This window comes from Eretmochelys imbricata, chromosome 10 (assembly GCF_965152235.1).
Source record: "Eretmochelys imbricata isolate rEreImb1 chromosome 10, rEreImb1.hap1, whole genome shotgun sequence".
Taxonomy (NCBI): Eukaryota; Metazoa; Chordata; order Testudines; family Cheloniidae; genus Eretmochelys; species Eretmochelys imbricata.
The window spans coordinates 78,147,193-78,168,546 of NC_135581.1; the positions used below are offsets into that span (position 1 = coordinate 78,147,193).

Consider the following 21,354-nt stretch of genomic DNA (forward strand, 5'->3'; position numbering starts at 1 on the left):
GGGTTTACTAAGGCCCAAAGGGTTTGAAAGGCAATGCAAAGCTTGGCCATGAACCTTTTGAAGTTTCCCTCCTTCTTCCATGCATGTCCTCCCACTAACCAGAGTAGAGCTTGGTGGGAGCTGCAAAGCACTTTACATGGATGTTTGCACAGTCAAGTTTTAGTGCCATGAATCTTTGTGGGGAACAAATTTCAAAGTCTCATGTTAGAGTCAGAAGTGCTTGTGCCCTCATTAACTTAGGAAGGCATAGGACTCGTAGGGCAAAGGTAGAGGTACCTGATCAGATAGGGTGGAGATTTGGTTTGGGGAACTGGGTTTGCCCATTTGAAGTTTTCTCTTAACCAGTTTTCCCCTCTGTCCAAATTGTTCTTCTGCATATTTTTGTATGTTTCTTTCCAGAATTGAAAAGCAATTTCTGCTGGGAAGAACAAGAGACCTCTGTCTTTGGGAGCGTGGGCATGAGTGTGAGTATTGGATTGTGAAACATCTCACTTTTTCCTTCATGAAACCACCCAAGAGACTCTCAAAATGGGGAGGGGGATTGCAAAATGGTTGATATTTTACCTAGCATAAGTGTCCACAAGGTCCTGATGGCAGCTGTGCGCCCAACGCTTTCATGGATAATTATAGTGGTCTCCCCTGCAAGTGGCAAATAAGGTGAACTGTGAGGGGCAATGACCTAAGAAAATGAGTGACCTAAAACTAAATAGCTTGAAAAGTCCATGCACTTTGTAAGTTGACAGACTGTCTGCTTTTCAGGGCTGCATAGCAAATGCATCGGACAGTACAGGTGCTATGTAAATAGAAGTCCATAGTACATGAATGCACTAGTCTTGTGACTTCACCTCCAATGAGACCAGTTACAAAGGCTGTTTGGCCTTTGCTTCATCCTGTTTGCAAGGGCCCTGATCCTCACTGCATTACTCCAGTTTCACACTGCCACAACTCAATTGACTTCAGTGGAGTTATGGTGATGTAAAACTGGTGTGTAACAAGAAAAGGAGTACTTGTGGCACCTTAGAGACTAACCAATTTATTTGAGCATAAGCTTTCGTGAGCTACAGCTCACTTCATCGGATGCATCAGATGAAGTGAGCTGTAGCTCACGAAAGCTTATGCTCAAATAAATTGGTTAGTCTCTAAGGTGCCACAAGTACTCCTTTTCTTTTTGCAAATACAGACTAACACGGCTGTTACTCTGAAACCTGGTGTGTAACACTGATTCATGCCCAGGGGGTCTAGATCTCTGCTACATGGAATACCCTGTTTGTAATACTGTTCCGACTGCATTTAGAGAGTGATCGGCAATGTAACAATTACAAAACAATGGTGCTGGGTGTTTGTTCAGCTGTTGGATGTTTGCAGCACATCTCAATGCTAATTCCCACTGTCCTGGAGACAGGTTTCAGAGAGGCGGCCGTTTTAGTCTGTATCAGCAAAAACAACGAGGAGCACTTGTGGCACCTTAGAGACTAACAAATTTAGCATGCATCCGATGAAGTGGGTTTTAGCCCACAAAAGCTTATGCCCAAGTAAATTTGTTAGCCTCTAAGGTGCCACAAGGACTCCTCGTTGTTTTCATTGTCGTGGAGAGAGCGTTCCCTAATGTATGTGTTTTGCCAGGTGATGGCAGCAGTGTATCTATGCAACTGAGCCACCATCTCCCTCGCAGCGAATACAATTAAACATGATAATTGTGCCACTGCAGGGTAGGACTTATGCTTCATGCAGCTCAGCAGGCATGGTTTTCTAACTAGCTGACCTGTCAGTTTCTTTTGGTGTTCTGACTGGATTCCTTCAGATATTGCAAGACGTGATTATAGTGCAATATTATGCTGCCATGTGGGAACGGGCAATTTCGTCTGATTTGTTTCTGCAGATTGGGTAAATTGCCCAAAGGAAAAAGAGAAAGATACGGAAGCGAGCACTAACAGGGTAGCAACTCTTGGGGCATGGAGAGCACAACCAGTCATTTCTGCTCTATGCATCTTCTACCTGTGTCTTCCTCTTGCGTGTGTTTTTAAATTAGAGCCCGGCTGCTGAATCTCAAAACAAAGTGAGGCACTGAATCATTCACCAGCCATTCTCCCAGAACACTAAACAGAGAATTAAAGACTGCCTTGAACAAGGAGGTGACAGCTTAACTGTATTTCTCTCAGAGACTATTACATACAGACAGTGGGGTCTGCTTGGTTAGCAAAACCATTAACTTGATTTTACTTTGGGAGTTTTGCAAAACATTTGCAAGAGCCCGTGTATGGAGCGAGAGCATATTCCCATCTTGCCCTCCCCAAACCCAAGTAGTCATGGTACGGGAAGAGAGGACAAAATCAAAATCAACGTTGGTTTGTTTTCACTGAAATATTTAAGATCCTCTATGAATAATGCAGCTTCAGCCCTACCTCTTTTGCACATCACGCTGACTCGTTTCACAAAACAATAAGATTCCTCCCAGCTTACCTCACAGACACAGGACACCTCTCACCCTGAGTGAAGCTTGTTGGGGCAGGAAGACTAGTGGTGGAGGATTTTTTGTTATAGTGAGATAAACACAGGATAGTTCTCTCACTGTAAAATCCTGTGGAAGCAAAGCTCCTGTCGTTTTACGTGAGGTCAGCACTATGGCCCTACCCATGGTTGACCTCACCTACTTAACCTCATGGTAAAACTACAGAGCCTTCTCTCCACTAAGAGTTTACAGAGCAATAGCTACCATACCTTCATTATTCCACTGGAATTCCACACCTTTTTTAGCAGTGAAGGCAAAGGCAAAGCCTTGAGCAGCCAGTTCAGTTGTATTTGTTTGGGAAACATCTCATTTTTCCCCCTCAATGTGCATATATACACACACGCCGGTAGCGATTCTTTCATACTGGTGTAAATCCATTGGCTGCAGGAGAGTTATTTTTCATGGACTCAAAGGCCAGAAGGAACTAAGTGAGCGAACTTATTAAGGGTCCTGAGCACCCAGCAGCTCCCATGGCAGTCAGTGGGAGCTGCTGGCTGCTCAGCAGACTCAGAGTCCAGGCCACTGAGTTAGGAGCCCAGTTTCAGGTTCCTATCTTTCAAAGAGGCTCTCAGCCCAAGTTGAGTTTGGAACTGGAGCCTCATACACTAAAATCCTCCACTTGAAATCACATCCTGTTAAGAGAGTCCTAAATAGAACACAAGGGATCCCTTTCCATCATGCAGTTTAGCTCTTTCTAAATTATTTGCAGTAGTGCTGATAAATTCCTGCACTACTTTCTCTAGTGGAGTGTATGTTCTTTATTCAAGGAAAAAATTACAAGTTTATCATGTCCTTATTTGAAAATGAGTTACTGTTGTATGTACCCATCTGTTTACCCTTAACTATTTAGTAATGGTTCTTAATTAGCTTAACAACTTCATGATAACAATGCTCCAAGTTATTTAAAAGCTTGCCTGACAGTTAGTTGTGGGAAGTTTTTCAGAAGAGTTTCTACTGCATTCAGTGCCGACAAAAATGGATTCGGTTCCTGCCGTATGCAAGTTGCAAGGGTGCGTGTGTCTGTCTGTCTGTCTGTCTCTCTCTATAGGGCCCAGGGTGAATGGAGGGCAAACAGGGGAGCTGCGAGACTGAGGACAGCTAAAAAACTTTAGTCAGATGGTTATACAGGAGAAGCCTAACAATTAAGAGGAAGTTAGTCTCCTAGTCTAAAGGACAATGCAGCTACTTCACCAGTCCCACAAGAACCCAACCACAGCCCCAGATAGGACTAGTCAGGAGGAAGTAGCATTCACATGCCATAGCAACGGCAGCGATGCATCTGGGTCCTACAGCTGCAGTGCATGTTCTGTGACCATGACCAGCGCCTGTGCTGGAGGCAATATAAGTTAATCAGCATAATGCTGTCCTCTGCAAGGGGATATGGTGGTGGAAAGGGAAGGCTCAGCTGTGCATGAGCTATGTGTTTATGCTCTTATTGCTACTAATACATTAAAGAGATACCTCTTAGACTTTAGAATTAGATCTATGAATGGGCAAACCCGGTTAGAGGGTTTTCTTAATGCACTCAGGACACTGCATAAGGCCTTCGGTTTTGCAAAACTCCAAAGCAACCTGATTTTCCACTTGAGCTCTGCAGAAGCTTCTAAGCATTCCTATTGTGAGAGATGCAGCCCACGTTGCATGGTGCTTAGCACCATGCTTTTGCAAGCCATAAAGAACTTATTTGTAATTCTTAGGTGCTCCAGAATAGCAAGTGTCTCCTCCTGTTTTCCTTGAAGCGCTAACCTCGCAGAGGAAGGAGGAGGGAGAAAGAGAGAGACAGCACGTTTGCAATGCTTAGTGGTTCAGTCATTGCATTCTGCCTTGATTACTTCTCCCACTCCCAAAACTGGGGCTCAAGCCCTAAAGAATTTCATAATTGGAAGGAGGAGGAGAACATTTAGAGCAAACAGAAATCTCACAGGATCCTAGCATTCCTACAACCAGCTCCCCCCACACACACCAAAAAAAGTCTCATTTCAATTTTAGATCACATAGTGGACTGTCCCAGTTAGCAATGATGCAAGCAGACAGCTTTACATGGTGTGATTCTCCTGAAGCTTAGACCAACCTTGGAGATTTAACATGAACAAAGTAGTGTCCTTCAGATAGCTTCAGTATCAGTCTCAGAAACTTGGCAAGGGCAAGGGTTTTTATTTGAACCAGAACTATTCCAGTTGTGTGGATACACTTGCAGGTAGTTTATTTAGAAGCATTTACAGTGGACAATGGCTGAACCTCTCATTCCCAATAGCGATCACCTGGCCATCAGGTAGCTCATAGCTCTTCTCCAAGGAGGAAGATGAAGCGGCCATGGCCATCTCCACCTCAAAGTCCAGGGTGACAGAGTACAGTTTTTCCTTGACATCTCGCACAATTTCCCTCTTAGCCGTGGTGGTGAAGCTTTACCCTCTCTTGGTAAGGATCTTCATGAGGAAGTCGATCAGATCACGGCCGGCCAAGTCCAGGTGCAGGATGGCATGGGGCAAGGCATAGCCTTCATAGATGGGCACAGTGTGGGGGACACCATCCCCAGAGTCCATGACAATGCTGGCGGGATGGCCAGACATATACAGGGACAGCACAGCCCAGGTGGCTATATACATAGCTGGGGCACTGGAGGTATCACATGATCCGAGTCATCTTCTCCCTATTAGCTTTAGGGTTCAAGGGGGCTTCCATGAGTAGGACAGAGTGCTCTTTGGGGGCCACCAGGAGTTCATTGTAGAAGGTGTGGAGCCAGATCTTCTCCATGTCATCCCACTTGGTGATGATGCCATGCTCAGTGGGATACTTCAAGGTCAGGATGTCCCTCTTGCTCTGGGCTTCATCTCCCACATAGCTGCCCTTCTGGCCTATCCCCACCATGACCCCATGGTGCCTGGGGTGCCCCACAATGAAGGGGAAGACAGCCCAGGGAGCTTCATCCCCATCAAAGCCAGCTTTGCACATACCAGAGCCATTATCAATTACCAGAGCAGCAAGCTCTTCATCAGCTATAGTGAGTTAGCCTAGAGAATAACTGCAACAGCAGAAGCTCAGAGATGCACTGCTGCTGGCTGGATAGGAGGTTCCCCCTGCAGTATGGGGCATATTTAAGGGAGACATGGCCATGGCCATGCCCCTGAATGGGGCAGGATGCAGTCATTCATTGGTGTCTCTTGGTGAGCCTACTGGTTCACTGACATTTGTCCAGGGAAGAAGCTACTCAGTGCCTGATGCACCTGGCTTGCGTTAGGGAGAGGTGCGGAGGGTTATGACCTGGAATCAGCAGCTATTGCTTTCATCTGTTCACTCACCCTCTGCAGGGTGCATCTCGGAAGGGCCCCACATCAGCTGCCAGTGGTACAATGCTAAAAGTAAGTTAAAGAGCTGGTTCAGAGGTTGGTATTTCCCACTTCCAAATTGCAAATTTCAGGCCCTTACTTCTTAAGAGAAACTAGCCTTTCCCTTCCCTGTCAGCTCACTTCACTGCCACAGTTGTAAATTATTCTGAGATATCTCCAGAGTCCCCTCTGCTGTGACTATCTAAAGGTATGGGGGGAAAACTGATTAAGAAGTGCTTTTTGTTTCTAGAGGGTGGGTGTAATTATTTGCCTGCTTTTGTTCAGGGGATGGTGGGGATGGTTTCAAGGTTGGTCTTAACCTAGTATGGTAAAGAGTGGGGGGTCTTCCCTGTCTCATGTTAATCTCTTGTCTTTACATAGGGCTTTCATCTAAAAGAACTTTACAGATGACACCTTTTGCCAAGCCCTTCCTGGTGGCAGTGCTAGACTTTAGAGTCTGCCTGATAATTAATGAGGGATCTTCCAAATGAGTCAGATTTGGAAAGTTGATGGGCAGTATTTCCCAACCTGCAAGTGAAACAAACCAGAGTGCAGTATGTGAATAATACCTAGCTTTTAGATAGTGCTTTTTATCAGTAGGTCTCAAAGCACTTTATAAAGGAATTGGGTATCATTATCCCCGTTTTACAGATGGGGAAACTGAGGCACAGAGCAATGAAGTGACTTGTCCAAGATCACCCAACAGGGCAGGATTAGAACCCAGCTCTCCTGAGTTCTAGTCCTGTGCTGTGCCCAGTAGGCCACACTGCCATGATTGGGGTAGCAATGAAAATTAAAACTGATTAATCCAATCACCAGACCCTCTGTGCTTTATTTAAAGAGGTAAGTCCTCACCAAGTCTTTTGCCTACCAGTCCCCATTAGTTTCCCTGTATAGCTGATTGAATAGTTCATTGGCTGTCCTAATAAGCACCCATTAGTTGTCCCACAGAGCTTTAGCTTTTTTCTAAACAATTCACATCAATCCATCCCAAATGAAATGCTTTTAGATGGATTGTTTTGATTGCATTACTTGGAAGGTGGCGTTCTACAGTCTGAAAGGTGGCAGAGATCCAGTACCTCACTGTGCTGTTCGAGTGTGACTTCAGGGTTCGTGCATGAGGCTGAAGAAATGCAGATCATCCATTTATACGCAAGAATGGAAGGATTTGCTGTAACTGATTCTTTGTTAAAAGATGGACGGCAGCAATCTGAAAAGTACAGGGTGCGAAGCAGCCTTTCTGTGGAAAGTATCATCTTAAAATCAGCATGGGACAGAATCTGTAAGCCTTACTCACGCTGAGTCATTCTTGCTCCCAGGTTGCTCAGCATGTGAAAAGGGATACAGAGCTGGGCTTTATTAAAAATGGAAATCTGTTTCTAAATAGGCATGATTTGCTATTATGCCCTCTATAACATGGCTAAAAAATAAGAGCCACAGACTGACTGGAAAAAGCAAAGGAGGACTTGTGGCACCTCAGAGACTAACAAATTTATCTGAGCATAAGCTTTCGTGAGCTACAGCTCACTTCATTGGATGCATTCCCTGGAGAGAGAGAGGTTTCAGGCACCAAAATATTTTTCAGATAAAACGTAAACACCCCCTAAAATCCACTTCTTCCCTTCCCCACACAATTTGTATAGCCTCTTGAATTGAACCCAGCTAATTTGCATGGGATCCCATTTTGCCCATCCTGTATCCCATTTGTAGAATCCTGTATCTTCCCCCACCCGCTTATTCTTTGAAATTCACAGTAGGCACACTGAGAAATCACAAGGAAATATGACCTGAAAATGGCTCTGGCTGCAGGGTAATACTTTTGTGGAATGTTGAGACTGGTCTTTCGTGAGCTATACTAACCCTGAAGACTCATAGGCCCAGATCCTCAGAGGTATATAAGTGCCTAACTCCCGTTGAAACCAATGGTATAGAAGAGGTAAGGTTTCAACCATAATTTTATGTCGGATGGGTGCTGTGTAACACTCGTTCTTAAGCTCTTCTGTACCATGTTTGCTTTTTTCCATATCAGGACCCCTGTCCCACTTAGCAGGGCAGATGCAGTCCCAGATGAGAGTCCCAGAGGTGGGTAACTACGTGCAACTCCAGAACATAATGGTGATTGCACAGAGCTCTTTGATTTGTAGGTTTGGTTCTCAATTAGCCATTGGGACTGCTTTCTCCTTTGCCTGAATACTTCTCTGAGCCTGTTACTGAGAAAGAGAGACTTGGAATAGATTCATAGATATTTAGGTCAGAAGGGACCATTATGATCATCTAGTCTGACCTCCTGCACAACACAGGCCACAGAATTTCACCCACCACTTCTGCAAAAAACCTCACGCCTATATCTGTGCTATTGAAGTCCTCAGATCGTAGTTTAAAGACTTCAAGGAGCAGAGAATCCTCCAGCAAGTGAATAGAGAGTAACTCTCCTGTTTTAACTAGGACAAAGGTGAAGAAACAGTGTCTGAATCTGGCTTTGGTTCAGTTTGGGTTCCTGTTCAGATTTAATGCCACTAAGATCCAGTTTCTTAGGAGGATCTCTGCCATCTTGCCCATAGCATGCCCCCACTCTAGAATGCCAAAGGCCACTTTGGGTTTTGGACTGACCCAGAACCAAAGCTTTAGAGGCAGGTTTGTATCAGGGGGATTCAAATCAACATGTTTTCTTCACCTCATTCCCACCCATGAATTTCCAGAATCCATTCTTAGCTTTGGGGGATCAGCTCTTTTTTTTCTTCTTCTTATTTTTCTCTTTCTTCCCTTCTCTGTTTTTCTTCTTCTCTCATAGGCGGTAAGACAGAAATACCCTTTCTATGCAGAGCTAAAATATTCCCAACCAGTCCTGCCAGCAACTTTCTGGAAAGTGAAAAGAGCTGGACTCACTGCAAATCTCCATTTAGATGCTACTCGTCTCCCAAGCCCTGGCTTCCATCTACTGGATGACTGTGTTAGAAGGCTAATAATGCTTCAGAAATTAGGGTCAGTTAAGAAACTACCTATAAATTAATGACCTTTGACCTGATCATCTCCAGAAGTTTCTCTCTCAAACTGAGGGAGGCATCATTGGTATCTTGGATGGTTTTCCCTCCCAGAGCCCACAGTGGACGATCATATATACTTGGATGATTCCACATTGGAGAGCACATGTTAAGATGGCATTGGCCCCTTCCCCGATTGTCCATCATTGTCTCGCCATAAATGAATCTTGTTGCAGGATAATCTTGTGATCTCCTTTAGCGAATTTATATATATATATATAACAAAATAATCTCTCCATAATGCTGTCTCCTGGTAGGGTTTAATCCTTGACAGATAATCTAGTCCTGCTAAATCCTGTTACAACCAGTCCTCTCTCCATGGGAATGAGTCAGATTGGCAAACTCAGCAAAAACTCCCCAGCCGTGCAGGCATGCCAGGAAATCTGACGGGCTTTCAGCACGTGTTCCCAACTGAGCCAATGGGGAAAGCCATCTAAGTGCTACCATAGGCCAGGTCAAAGCCATTTCAACCATGCCTGCGACTGACACTGCACCTAACTAGCACTTGGCCTAATGGTCTGAGGAAATCCTGAGCTCCAGTGCAGGGACTGCTTAACCTCTCTGGGGTGGGGCGGAGAATTCCCCACTGTGTCAGTGCGGGGACTGAGGGGGAGACAATGTGCTTGCTCCCTCACTCCGAGGTCTGTGTCCAGGTAATAATTGCCCATATGGGCATTCCAGCAGCTGGGGATAACCAGGTGTGGAGCATCTTGGCCGTGGCCCCTTCTCCTTCCCCCCACCACTGTCAGGCAGTCTGCTCCAGGGGCTCTTGCAAGGTGGGTGATCAGGGGTAGCCTCTGGGTATAGGGGGCCATACAGTTACACCCTGGCCCAAGGAGCCTCTCTTTCTCAGGAAATGCCAACAGGAAGAGGGGCAGGGAGGGACGACTCAGTATTTTTATTACATATCACAGCGATCGTCTTGTCTAAAGATTTTTCAGGTGCATCCAAGTACTGGCCACTTTGAGGTCTACAGCCAGTACTTGGCAGGCCAGCAATGCCATGGACTCGCAGAACATTTCCCCATGGAAGTGCCTTTGTTGTTTGCACTACGTTGTTCGGAGAGGCAAAAGCCTCATGCATTAAAATCCAAGCTGCTTGCAGTAGGACGTAGCTGGCGTAGCTGGCGTGGCTACGTTATTGCCCTGTGGCTGCTGTCTCCAGCATCTCTGCAGTAATATTTCTTATGTTAAGCTTTAATCCTTTTGGTGGCATGTAACAAACCTTTGCAGACGTGTGTATCAATAGCAACAGAAGGAAGTCCTCAGGCAAGAAGCCTTCCTTTACATTTGGCAAACAGCTCCTCTAAAATACTGTACAGTTGCCGTATATCACAGCACTGTGAGTCCTATAAGGAGGAACAGTCGTGCTAAAACAGATGCAGACCGTGCAGAGAGTGGTGCATGAATTACTCGTCTGAGCACGGTCTGAGGCTACTGTTCTTGGGTTGGTCTGTAATCGGCTCAGAACTGCTTGCAGACTGCATTGGTCAGTTTGTTTTCACTGGACTAAGATTATACGTTGGGTTCGTTAAAGGAATCCCCTCGGAGGAATTCACAGTGGTTTTACAGCTCCTGTTATGTTTGCAGAGCCAGAGGGCACCAGTGTATCAGGAACTTCATGCTGCGGCATGGGGAGCTCCAAGCTGACAAAGGTGCCAGAGAAGGAATCTTGTCGGAGATCGGCTGCTTACTGTGGCCTGAGGGTTATGCAAGACTGAAGGCCACCACCTTGGCCTAGGGTGACCAGGTGCCCTGATTTTATAAGGACAGTCCTGATATTTGGGGCTTTTTCTTATATAGGCTCCTATTACCCCCCCAGCCCATTCCGATTTTTCACACTTGCTGTCTGGTCACCCTAACCCTGGGGAGCTCTCGAGCTCACAACATGGGTCTTTACAGCTTGAGCTAACGAGGCAGGCTTGTGTTGATAGTGGCGGGGGCACAATTTAAAGGCTCTGGTGGTATTCAGCGGAGGGCAGGGCATGTAAACCCTGGCAGAAATCTGGGGGGACACGTGACACCATGTGTCACCTCTACTTCTATCCAGTATGGATGGGGCACAGAGAGGGTATGTAACATACGCTGACCAATGGGTTATCCAAGGTTGCACCACATACACAGTGCAGGATTTTGGCTATTGGCTGCTATGCTAAGGGTCTTTAAAAATACTTTTTATCTAAAAAAATTGTTTCTCACTTTCCATCCCCTTTATACTGATTTCTGCTCTGTTCTCCTCCCTCCTTTTTCTGCATCCTCTGTCCTTCTGCAGCATAGGCCAGGACTGGGAGCCAGGGACTTCTAAGTTCTAACTCTCTTTGCTGCTGACCTGCTGGGGGGCCTATTCCCTGCCCTGAGCCTCGGTTTCCCTGTCTATGAAATGGGTACATTGATATTTTCCCCACCTCACAGGATGCTCTTGTGAATGCAAAGCCCTATGTATACATGCTAAGTACTATTTCTTCTTGTCTTTGCCTCGCTCTCTGCCGCTTCTCTTCCTGCCTTCTTTTTGGATGGGGGGGTGTAAGCATTAGTACTGAGGGAAATTAAGGTTCCTGCAGTATTTATTTCAAACAGTGCATGTCTTTGTGGACAGAAATGTTAATAAATAGTCCAGCAATCCTATAATACGAGCTCTAGGCTGGATCCAAGCCCTCCTCATTTGGAGTTGACCCTAAACAATAAATCTTGCAGGAATGAGGATTGTAATGCAACAAGTTGAGGCAGTTTGGTTATGTCTAGCTGTAATAGAACCTCTGGGACAATAAACACATTCATGGTTATGTTGATACATTACGGCTTCTAGCCAGTGGTGTCCATCACAAGGGCGAGGGGCTAGGTATCCCAGGACAGCTTAACACACCAGTGACTTCTCATGCAATTGCTCTCCAATTTCTTCGTGCAGTGACAACTGAATCTCATTCTGCATATCAAACTGTGGCATATTGTGGTGTGGAATCGGTCAGCAGTGTTTGCTTGGATCTAGGCTGGGAAGACAGCAAGTGAGTCCTAATGATAGGGAATGCTGTCAAAAACTGTCAATTTCTAGGCCTCGCTGAGGAATTGTGCCGTCACCAATCACTGGCCTTCAGGCAGAAAGCATGCTGCCTTGATTTTCTCATTTAGGCTGGCCTATGCATGTCCTCTGTCATCTCTGCTTGCTAGCAGGGTGGTGTTTTGTATGGCACACAAGGAGAATTTAAAAGCATCCTGCAACAACCTTGAGCATTTATTTTAGCACAGAGCAGTTAAGGCAAAAATTAACAAGGTTTTGGGATCCCCACTCAACACACGTTAGCTCTGATTTTTACAAAGTGCTAAACCCCAGCTGCTCCCATTGACCACACTTAATCCTGACTCAGTGCAGAAGCATGGACTAGACGACCTCTTGCGGTCCCGTCTATATTGTATAATTGGAGTGGCGGTTTTTTGGCACTTGTAAAAATCAGGCTGAAGTTTAGCCCCCAGAAATTAAGGCTCCTGAAATCATACTGAAAATGTCGTTGCCTTCTTTTATATTTGGTTTGTAAAGAGGCGAATCATTCAAACACTAACACCTATCCCAGGCACTGGGTGACGTGTCACACTTAATTTCTTTGAGGCTGTATGTTATTTTTTTTCACGGATACAAAGTACTGTGAACTTGCTGCCCCTCTATGAATAAACAAGATTGATAATAAACATCTCTAACCTAGATAAAACTCCCCAGCCTTTTAGATATCCTGCTCTTCAAATGCCTGGGCTTAAAGATGAGCCTTGCAGAGAGGAAGCTTAATAAAATACAGAAGAGGTGATACTCCAAGGAACCCGACAATGTTATTAAAATCCACGTTTCCTTGCAGTTCCATTTCATCCCCTGGTTAAACTCCAGCTCACATAGATTGATTACTAATAACAATGCTTTGCATTTCTATAGCACCTTCCACCCACAGAACTCAAATGGCTTCCCATACGTCTAATGAATTAGACCTTGCAGTAGCCTCCTGAGGCACGTGATTATGAATGGTACAGGTTTTATTCCAGGCTTGGCCACTGATTCACTGTGTGTGACCTTTAACTGCTTTGTGCCTCAGTTTGCTACATCTGGAGTATGGGGGTAATCCAGGCAGACTAGGTGGGACTGTTCTGAGATGCTGATTGCTGAGTGCATTGAGACTCTTGGATGGAAGATGCTTAGCACAACACATTATTATTAGCAAGAGCATGAAAACAGGAGGTACAAAACCGAGCGTCAAGGGGAAAAATAGATTCTAATGACTTCGCTCCTGGAGATGGGAATGGTTGGCCATGTCCTGCTACCAGCATGTAAGTATAAAATAGTGGTAAAGTTAAAATGTTAAAAAATGGCAAAAATCCTCAGTGTCCGTCTCTTCTCTCCTTCTTTACTGTTTCTCTTTTGCATTCATTCCAGTGCTACAATTTTAGTTTTTGGTGGTGCTTAGTCATTCTATAAATACAGGAAGGATGGTCCCGTTAGGACACTAGCTTGAGAACTGGGAAACTCAGGTTCAGTTCCTTCCTCTGCTTCCTGGCTGTCCATGGCCAAGTCACTTAAGCCTGGATCCACAAAGGGACTTAGGTATTGCGATGCTGAGCATTGCAGTGCCTAGAAAAGCCCTGGAATGACATTGGGGCACACAAAGCCTGAATTAGGTGTCTAGGCTCGCTATACAATGAATGGGAAGAGATAGGCACCTTAGGATGTGATCCACAAAAGCCGGCTGGCAGGAAGCTGCCTAGGCTAGCCAATGGGAGATGCAGATGAGAGGGAGGTGTGCGAAGCCCCGCCTCTCTCATGGAGATGGGTATGTAAGTCTGGGCTGTAGGGAGGCAGCTGGCTTTGCTAGATGTCCATGAACAGGAACCTGTTCCTGGAGTCAGGTGGCTTAGGTGCCTAAGTCGTGTATTGGGATAATGAGTGAGGTGCCTGCCTCTCTCCAAAACTGCCAGAGGAGGAAGTGTCACCGCCCGCCTTATAACTTTTAGCTCCGGGTTAGAGCACTCACCTGGGAGGCACAGGGTCAGTTCCCTTCTCTGCCTGTGGGGAGACAGGATTTGCACAGAGGTCTCCTGCCTCTCCAGGGAGTGTGCTAAGCACTGAGCTATGGGAGAGCAAGATGTGGGGACTCCCTCTGTCTCTCCTGTGAAGCTGTTCCTCTGTGGATCAGTAATGAGAGAGAGAGAGAGCCAGTGAGGATTCTCGTTCACACACCCACCAAGGTCCAGTCCCCCTACTCCAGTGACTCTTTCATCACTTATCCACCAAGGAACAGCTTCAACCAGAGAGACGGAGGGAGCCCACTCCAGAATATCCCAGAGCTCATTGGCTACAGCATGTTCCTGAGAGGTTGGAGACCCCTGTTCAAATCCTTTCTCCCCATCTACTAGAGGCGGGAATTGAACCTGGGTCTCTCGCACGGATGCTCTAACCACTGGGCTACAAGTTGTAAGGGCAGCACTACCACCACTTCATCCTCTAGCCAGATTTTAAAAGGCAGCCTTCTGGATTGGGTCCTGCATGCAAGTGAGGGAGACAAACAAGTTAGGGAGCCTGTCTTCTCTGGGGCTAAGGTGGGAGATAGGCATCCAGGCCTGACGACTGAGCAGCAGTGTGCATGCCCAGAGGTGGGAACTTAGGCACGCAAGGAACTTTTTACCCTGAAAACTTAGGTCCTGAGTGAGTTTAGGCACCTCTGGGGTTCGGTGGGAGTTTTGTGGAGCCAAAATGGGGACTTGGGTGCCTGATCTGTGGATCTGGGCCTTAGCCTCGCTGGGCCTCAGTCCCCGCATCTGTGAAATATGGATGATAGCACCACCTTACCTCACAGCAGTGGTGTGAGGACAAATGCATAAAGATTGCGAGGTGCTCAGGGAGTATGGCGATGGGGGCCAGGTAGATAGAAAAGCCAACAATATATATGGAAGTTGACTTGGACACTGTTAAATGGGTGATAGTCGCAACACCCATTTGTTGTTGTCTTCCAGATCAGGGATTTGTGCTTTTTAGTTTGTGAAGATTTAAAAACACAAATATTGTCTGGCCCTGGGATCTCACAGATTCTGGTATAATAAATATAAACAATATGCTTTAAGAATCTTGCTTGTTCTTAAAAAGTAAGGTCTTCATGTCATTGAAGAAATGATGAAAATAACAGGAAAAACTCATCTATTGGCTGCCAAGTGAGATCATGTGTGAGGGGAATTGGAAAGTATTTTTAAAAAATTTAATTAGATTCAATATGGGAGTATTAACCAGTGAATCTGATGAGATTTTAAAATGAAGTTCAGTTACTTTATAAATCCCTCAATTGCAAGATGCCTTGACCAGCAGGGTCTGACTTTCTCCTGAATTCTAAAATTCGCATAAATCTACTTCTAATAGCAGAATAAGATTATGGGGAGATAAGTCTATTGAACTTTGGGAGTTCATGACAAATGAGAAAGATAGGGTCTCCTGGAAATGATCTTGCATTTATATAGCACCTTGCCTCCAGAAAGGTCTCAAAGTGCTTTACAATCTGTGGTATGTATGGGGATTGTTTTGTCCACTACTCAAGTATGGTCACCTCAGCAGCCCGGGCTCCCTGGGCAGCTCTTACCACTGCCATGCTTCAGCTTCTGGCGGGGCCTCAGGGGGAAGAGGAGGAGCACGAGGAGGGACCCTGCGGGCGGGGGCCGGGGCTCCTCTATGTGTCCTGTTTTTGCATTTTGAAAAGGTAGTCACCCTGCTACAGGTGTCTGGCTCCGGTTGCACCTGAAAACAACTCACCCTCTTGGCCTTGGATCCAGCTTTCAAGTTAGGCTCAAGCAGACCTCGAGGCAGGAATAAACACAGAGCAGGGCAAGAGGCTGGGCCCAACCACCTTTGGTGTGGGTGCTGCTGTAAGCGGCCACTCTCCCTTGCTGAAAAGACCCTTAAAAATACCACCAGAGGAAATTAATAAGAAATGAAAAGTTGTGCGACCCTTTAAAATTCCATACATACCATTTGAAGGGGGTGCTAACAGAAATGGGAATTTTTGCTTAAATTGATCATGTTTTTCAAAATGTAACCCAGACATGATGGTGTTTCCTTGATACGAGTAGTCAGGACCTTGGTTTTATATTTCAGTCCAAACCGAGATGACCGTAGACTTCAAGGCCAGAAGGGACCATCATGATCATCTAGTCTGACTTCCTGCACCTTGCAGGCCACAGAACCTCACCCACCCACTCCTGTAATAGACCTCTAATCTCTGCCTGAGTTACTGAAGCCTCAAACCATTATTTAATGACATCAGACCCTTCCTTAAATTCCAGAAATGACAACCGTAACAGAGGAATTCTTATTTAAAATCTTTGTGGAAAATAATAATAGGCTAGCTCCATTATTTTTATGAGACACTCCAGTAAACAACTGACACCACTTTCCTAACTCAACATATATAGGAATGGACAAAGAAACATAACTCCAGAGCTTTAGACCAGTGGTTTTCAACTTTTTTTCATTTGAGGACCCCTAACAAATTTCAAATGGAGGTGCAGACCCCTTTGGAAATCTTAGACATAGCCTCCGGACCCCAAGGGGTTGCAGACCCCCAGTGGTCCACCATGGACCACAGGTTGAAAACCACTGTGCTATGGTAACAACAACCTTTTGTGGACCCCTTAGACCTAGTCTGCGGACCCGCAGGGGTCACAGTTCACAGGTTGAAAACTACTGCTATATACAGTAGGAAATGACTCACTGGGTGTGTTTAGAAGCATAACCACCATATTCATATGTCCTAGCAATGGAATGTAGCCATCGATCTACATGTAACTTGCATGGAATCTTCCCAGAGCTTTAGAATTATTTTGATAGCGGCTGTCGTCATTATGTCTGTGTGGGTTTTTTTTTTTTTCAATTCCATTATGCTCAGAGGCTCAAAAGGTGAAGAAAAAACTGCTGAGCAGCATGGCAATTTTAGAAGCCCTTTGGGCACTGCTCTGGGATGACAGGTGTCTTCTGAATGTAGGAAAGGCAAATCTGGCACTGCTACCACTTTATTCAAGTCCTTTTCCTTCTCCATCTTTTCTCTTTCTTCCACTCTGGAGCTTTGTAAGGCAGGAAGTGCTGCACCAGCCAGCAGCTACTGATGGCATGGAATCTCTTGCTCTTCTGCAAAGCCAGTTGGAATAGTGTATTTGAAAAGAATGTGTTTCTGCTTTGATTTATATTAAAAACCTCATTTGTCTAAGGTGAAGATATAAGGCCTTAGGGCCTGCTGTATCAGATCAGGACACTTGGCCCTCACTTGGCTGTGTACCATCTTTGGATTGAGACCATAATGCACCTGGCCAGTTGTGTAATCCTGCCTCTGATGGGTGGGGGAAGATTTCCTTCCTGACCCTTGGGTGATTGCCTGGTGCCCTGATGCATCAGACTTTATACCTTGGCATGTTCAGCTGAAAATGTAATTAGTCCTAAAATTTTCCATCTTTTTCTATTCCCTTGGCTACCTCTCCTGTTAATGACTCTGTGATAAGTAAATTTCCACTGCTTCAAACAGCAGATTTAGTCTTGCATGTAAAGTCAGTGGACTTGCAGCTGCTTACACAAAATCTGAATTTGGCCCATACAGGTAAAAATATGCTTTCTAAAGAGTCTATAAAACAGCTTGTCAGGACTGTTTTCTCATCACCATGTATGTTTTGTTCCCCTGCAGAATCTAGGCTATTTCTCCTATCTGGCATCCTAGACCACAGACGTGTCTAATTTTCAAAATAAATCCATTGGAGGAGCATAGAGCAAACGAAGCCACTGCATACAGTAAAGGTCAACTAAAGACCACTTAAAATATGTTCATAGGAAATGACAGTTTATGGCAGCCTGTTATCTAATTACCTTTGGCATGCTGATAAGGCTGAACAGCGATGATTTTAACCCTCAATCACGCAGACAAACATCAAAGCAGCTTTACTGTATCTCCGCATCTCTTACTAATTCTAATTTTGGGGTAGCCGAACTGCTGTGAAAGACAAAGTCCACCATTATGCCAATGAGTAAGTCTGCATTTTTTGCATTTTTGCTGCTCTTTGCATTTATTCGTTTGGGAGGGTTGGGGGGGGGGAGTTTGTAAGGATACCCCTCTGGCAAAAAAGTGCGCAGTGTGCATAATAATCCATTGATACTGCTCACTGCCATGGTTTCTTTGCCTTGTTGAATTGCGGCCATACAGATAGGGGGCATTTCATTTACATGCTGGCATTTTTATAAATAGGGGCCAGGGATGTGGCTGGCTCTGAAGACTGAGGTACTTGATCCACAGAATGTGGGTAGCACAGGCATTGGCTGCCGCTATTACTTACTGTTTGCACTGTGGCAATGCCTAAAGGATGGTCAGTGATTATGGGGCTAGCCTCGCACTTGAGAGACATCAGGTCTAATCCCTTGCCTCTGCCACATGCTGCCTGGGCCAAGCCACTTTGGTACGTCTCCACTGCAATCAGGAGATGGGCTTGCAGCTCGTGTAGACATACCCGAGTAACAATACCGGTGTAGCTGCAGCCGTGGGGGTAGCGGCATGGGCTAGGTCCCAGCTACAGGACCCAGGATACATACACAAGCTTTGCTACCCAGGCTGCTGCAGCTACACTGCTATTGTTACTCCAGGTAGCTTTGGTCTAGCTAGATCAAAGCTAGCGTGGGTATGCCATGATACGCTGCAACCTGATTGCGGTGTGGAGCAACATGTGAGCTTATACAGCTGTTTCAGTCCAGATTCATAGAATATCAGGGTTGGAAGGGACCTCAGGAGGTCATCTAGTCCAACCCCCTGCTCAAAGCAGGACCAATCCCCAGCTAAATCATCCCAGCCAGGGCTTGGTCAAGCCTGACCTTAAAAACTTCTAAGGAAGGAGATTCCACCACCTCCCTAGGTAACGCATTCCAGTGCTTCACCACCCTCCTAGTGAAAAAGTTTTTCCTAATATCCAACCTAGACCTCCCCCACTGCAACTTGAGACCATTACTCCTTGTTCTGTCACCTGCTACCACTGAGAACAGTCTCGATCCATCCTCTTTGGAACCCCCTTTCAGGTAGTTGAAAGCAGCTATCAAATCCCCCCTCATTCTTCTCTTCCGCAGACTCAACAATCCCAGTTCCCTCAGCCCCCCCTCATAAGTCATGTATTCCAGTCCCCTAATCATTTTTGTTGCCCTCCGCTGGATGCTATCCAATTTTTCCACATCCTTCTTGTAGTGTGGGGCCCAAAACTGGACACAGTACTCCAGATGAGACCTCACCAACGTCGAATAAAGGGGAACAATCAAGTCCCTCGATCTGCTGGCAATGCCCCTACTTATACAGCCCAAAATGCCATTGGCCTTCTTGGCAACAAGGGCACACTGTTGACTCATATCCAGCTTCTCATCCACTGTAACCCCTAGGTCCTTTTCTGCAGAACTGCTGCCTAGCCATTCGGTCCCTAGTCTGTAGCGGTGCATGGGATTCTTCCATCCTAAGTGCAGGACTCTGCACTTGTCCTTGTTGAACCTCATCAGATTTCTTTTGGCCCAATCCTCCAATTTGTCTAGGTCCCTCTGTATCCTATCCCTACCCTCCAGCGTATCTACCTCTCCTCCCAGTTTAGTGTAATCTGCAAACTTGCTGAGGGTGCAATCCACACCATCCCTCCAGATCATTTATGAAGATATTGAACAAAACCGGCCCCAGGACCGACCCTTGGGGCATTCCACTTGATACTGGCTGCCAGCTAGACATGGAGCCATTGATCACTACCCGTTGAGCCCGACAATCTAGCCAACTTTCTATCCACCTTATAGTCCATTCATCCAGCCCATACTTCTTTAACTTGCTGGCAAGAATACTGTGGGAGACAGTGTCAAAAGCTTTGCTAAAGTCAAGGAACAACACGTCCACTGCTTTCCCCTCATCCACAGAGCCAGTTATCTCTTCATAGAAGGCAATTAGATTAGTCGGGCATGATTTGCCCTTGGTGAATCCATGCTGACTGTTCCTGATCACTTTCCTCTCCTCTAAGTGCTTCAGAATTGATTCCTTGAGGACCTGCTCCAAGATTTTTCCAGGGACTGAGGTGAGGCTGACTGGCCTGTAGTTCCCAGGATCCTCCTTCTTCCCTTTTTTAAAGATGGGCACTACATTAGCCTTTTTCCAGTCATCCGGGACTTCCCCCGCTCGCCATGAGTTTTCAAAGATAATGGCCAATGGCTCTGCAATCACATTTGCCAACTCCTTTAGCACTCTCGGATGCAGAGCATCCGGCCCCATGGACTTGTGCTCGTCCAGCTTTTCTAAATAGTCCCGAACCACTTCTTTCTCCACAGAGGGCTGGTCACCTCCTCCCCATGCTGTGCTGCCCAGTGCAGTAGTCTGGGAGCTGACCTTGTTCGTGAAGGCAGAGGTAAAAAAAGCATTGAGTACATTAGCTTTTTCCACATCCTCTGTCACTAGATTCTTTGGCCTGAGCTCTGAGGGAGCTGGCCTTGTTCTCCCAAGGTCATCGGAATGTCAACACACACTCTCCTCAACCCGCTGCGTATGGGAAGGTATTGATTACGTTTGATGAATTGGTGCCCATGTCCTGCCGTAGGAATTAGTTAATGGGTACAAGATGCAAGAGCTCTCTGTCTCATAATGTATTGCTGTTTATTTCCTCTGCTAGATATTGCCTGTGGTGAGAGTGCTTTTCCTGCGTCGTCTTTGTTCAGAATGAAAGAGTGAGCAAGAACCGGGATGAATGGTCTTAACTAAGTTTTGCTTTAACCTTGAAAAGGTTAACAGCTCTGATCTCCCTCCTCCTCCTCCCTAGAAACCTGGTAGCAAATCACGAGAAACTTTTTCAATGTTTGATTTTTGGCAATGTGGCACAACAGTCTTATGGCTAAAGCCCAAGACTGGTTGTCTCCATGTCTGGGTTCTGCACCCAAGCTTCTTGAGGATCTCTGGACAAGTCACTTCATCTCTCTCTGGGCCTCAGTTTCTCCATCTGTATAATAGGGGTCAGTGATACCATCTTGTCTCACAGCCATAATGCCAGGCTTAACTTATTAACCTTTGTAAAGTGCCTGGGCATCCTCTGACAGAAGGTGCCATGGAAGTGCAAAGGATTACATTTTATTTAGAGCAAGAGAGGGTGCCATCCTCGAGCTTGTGCTTGCAAGGAATTGTGAGTAAAATAAGCCTCATTTCTGCCTTGATTGAACAGAAACACACACGTTCGGTTAAATTCTGGGCCTCCTTCACTGCATCAGGGTAGCTTTATGCTGATGTAACACAGCAGGGTCACACAGGCATAAACCCACAGAAAAGCAGTAGGGGATCTAGCCCTTGCCTCATCCCATCCTATTCATGTTTATGTGCCAGTGTGCCTTATAAAACAAAAAGATGCAAAGGCCAATCAATATACCTGTGGCTCTGCCAGTTGCCAAGTGTAATGCTCTGTTCCAAAAGCGCTTTTCCCCTAGCCCTCACGAA

The 21,354-nt window shown here is 45.9% G+C and overlaps 1 pseudogene; it reads right to left on the reverse strand.

The window, feature by feature from the left end:
• Positions 1–4,725: 4,725 nt before the first annotated feature.
• Positions 4,726–5,461, reverse strand: LOC144270989 (actin, cytoplasmic 2 pseudogene; annotated as a pseudogene).
• Between the last annotated feature and the right edge of the window lie 15,893 nt (positions 5,462–21,354).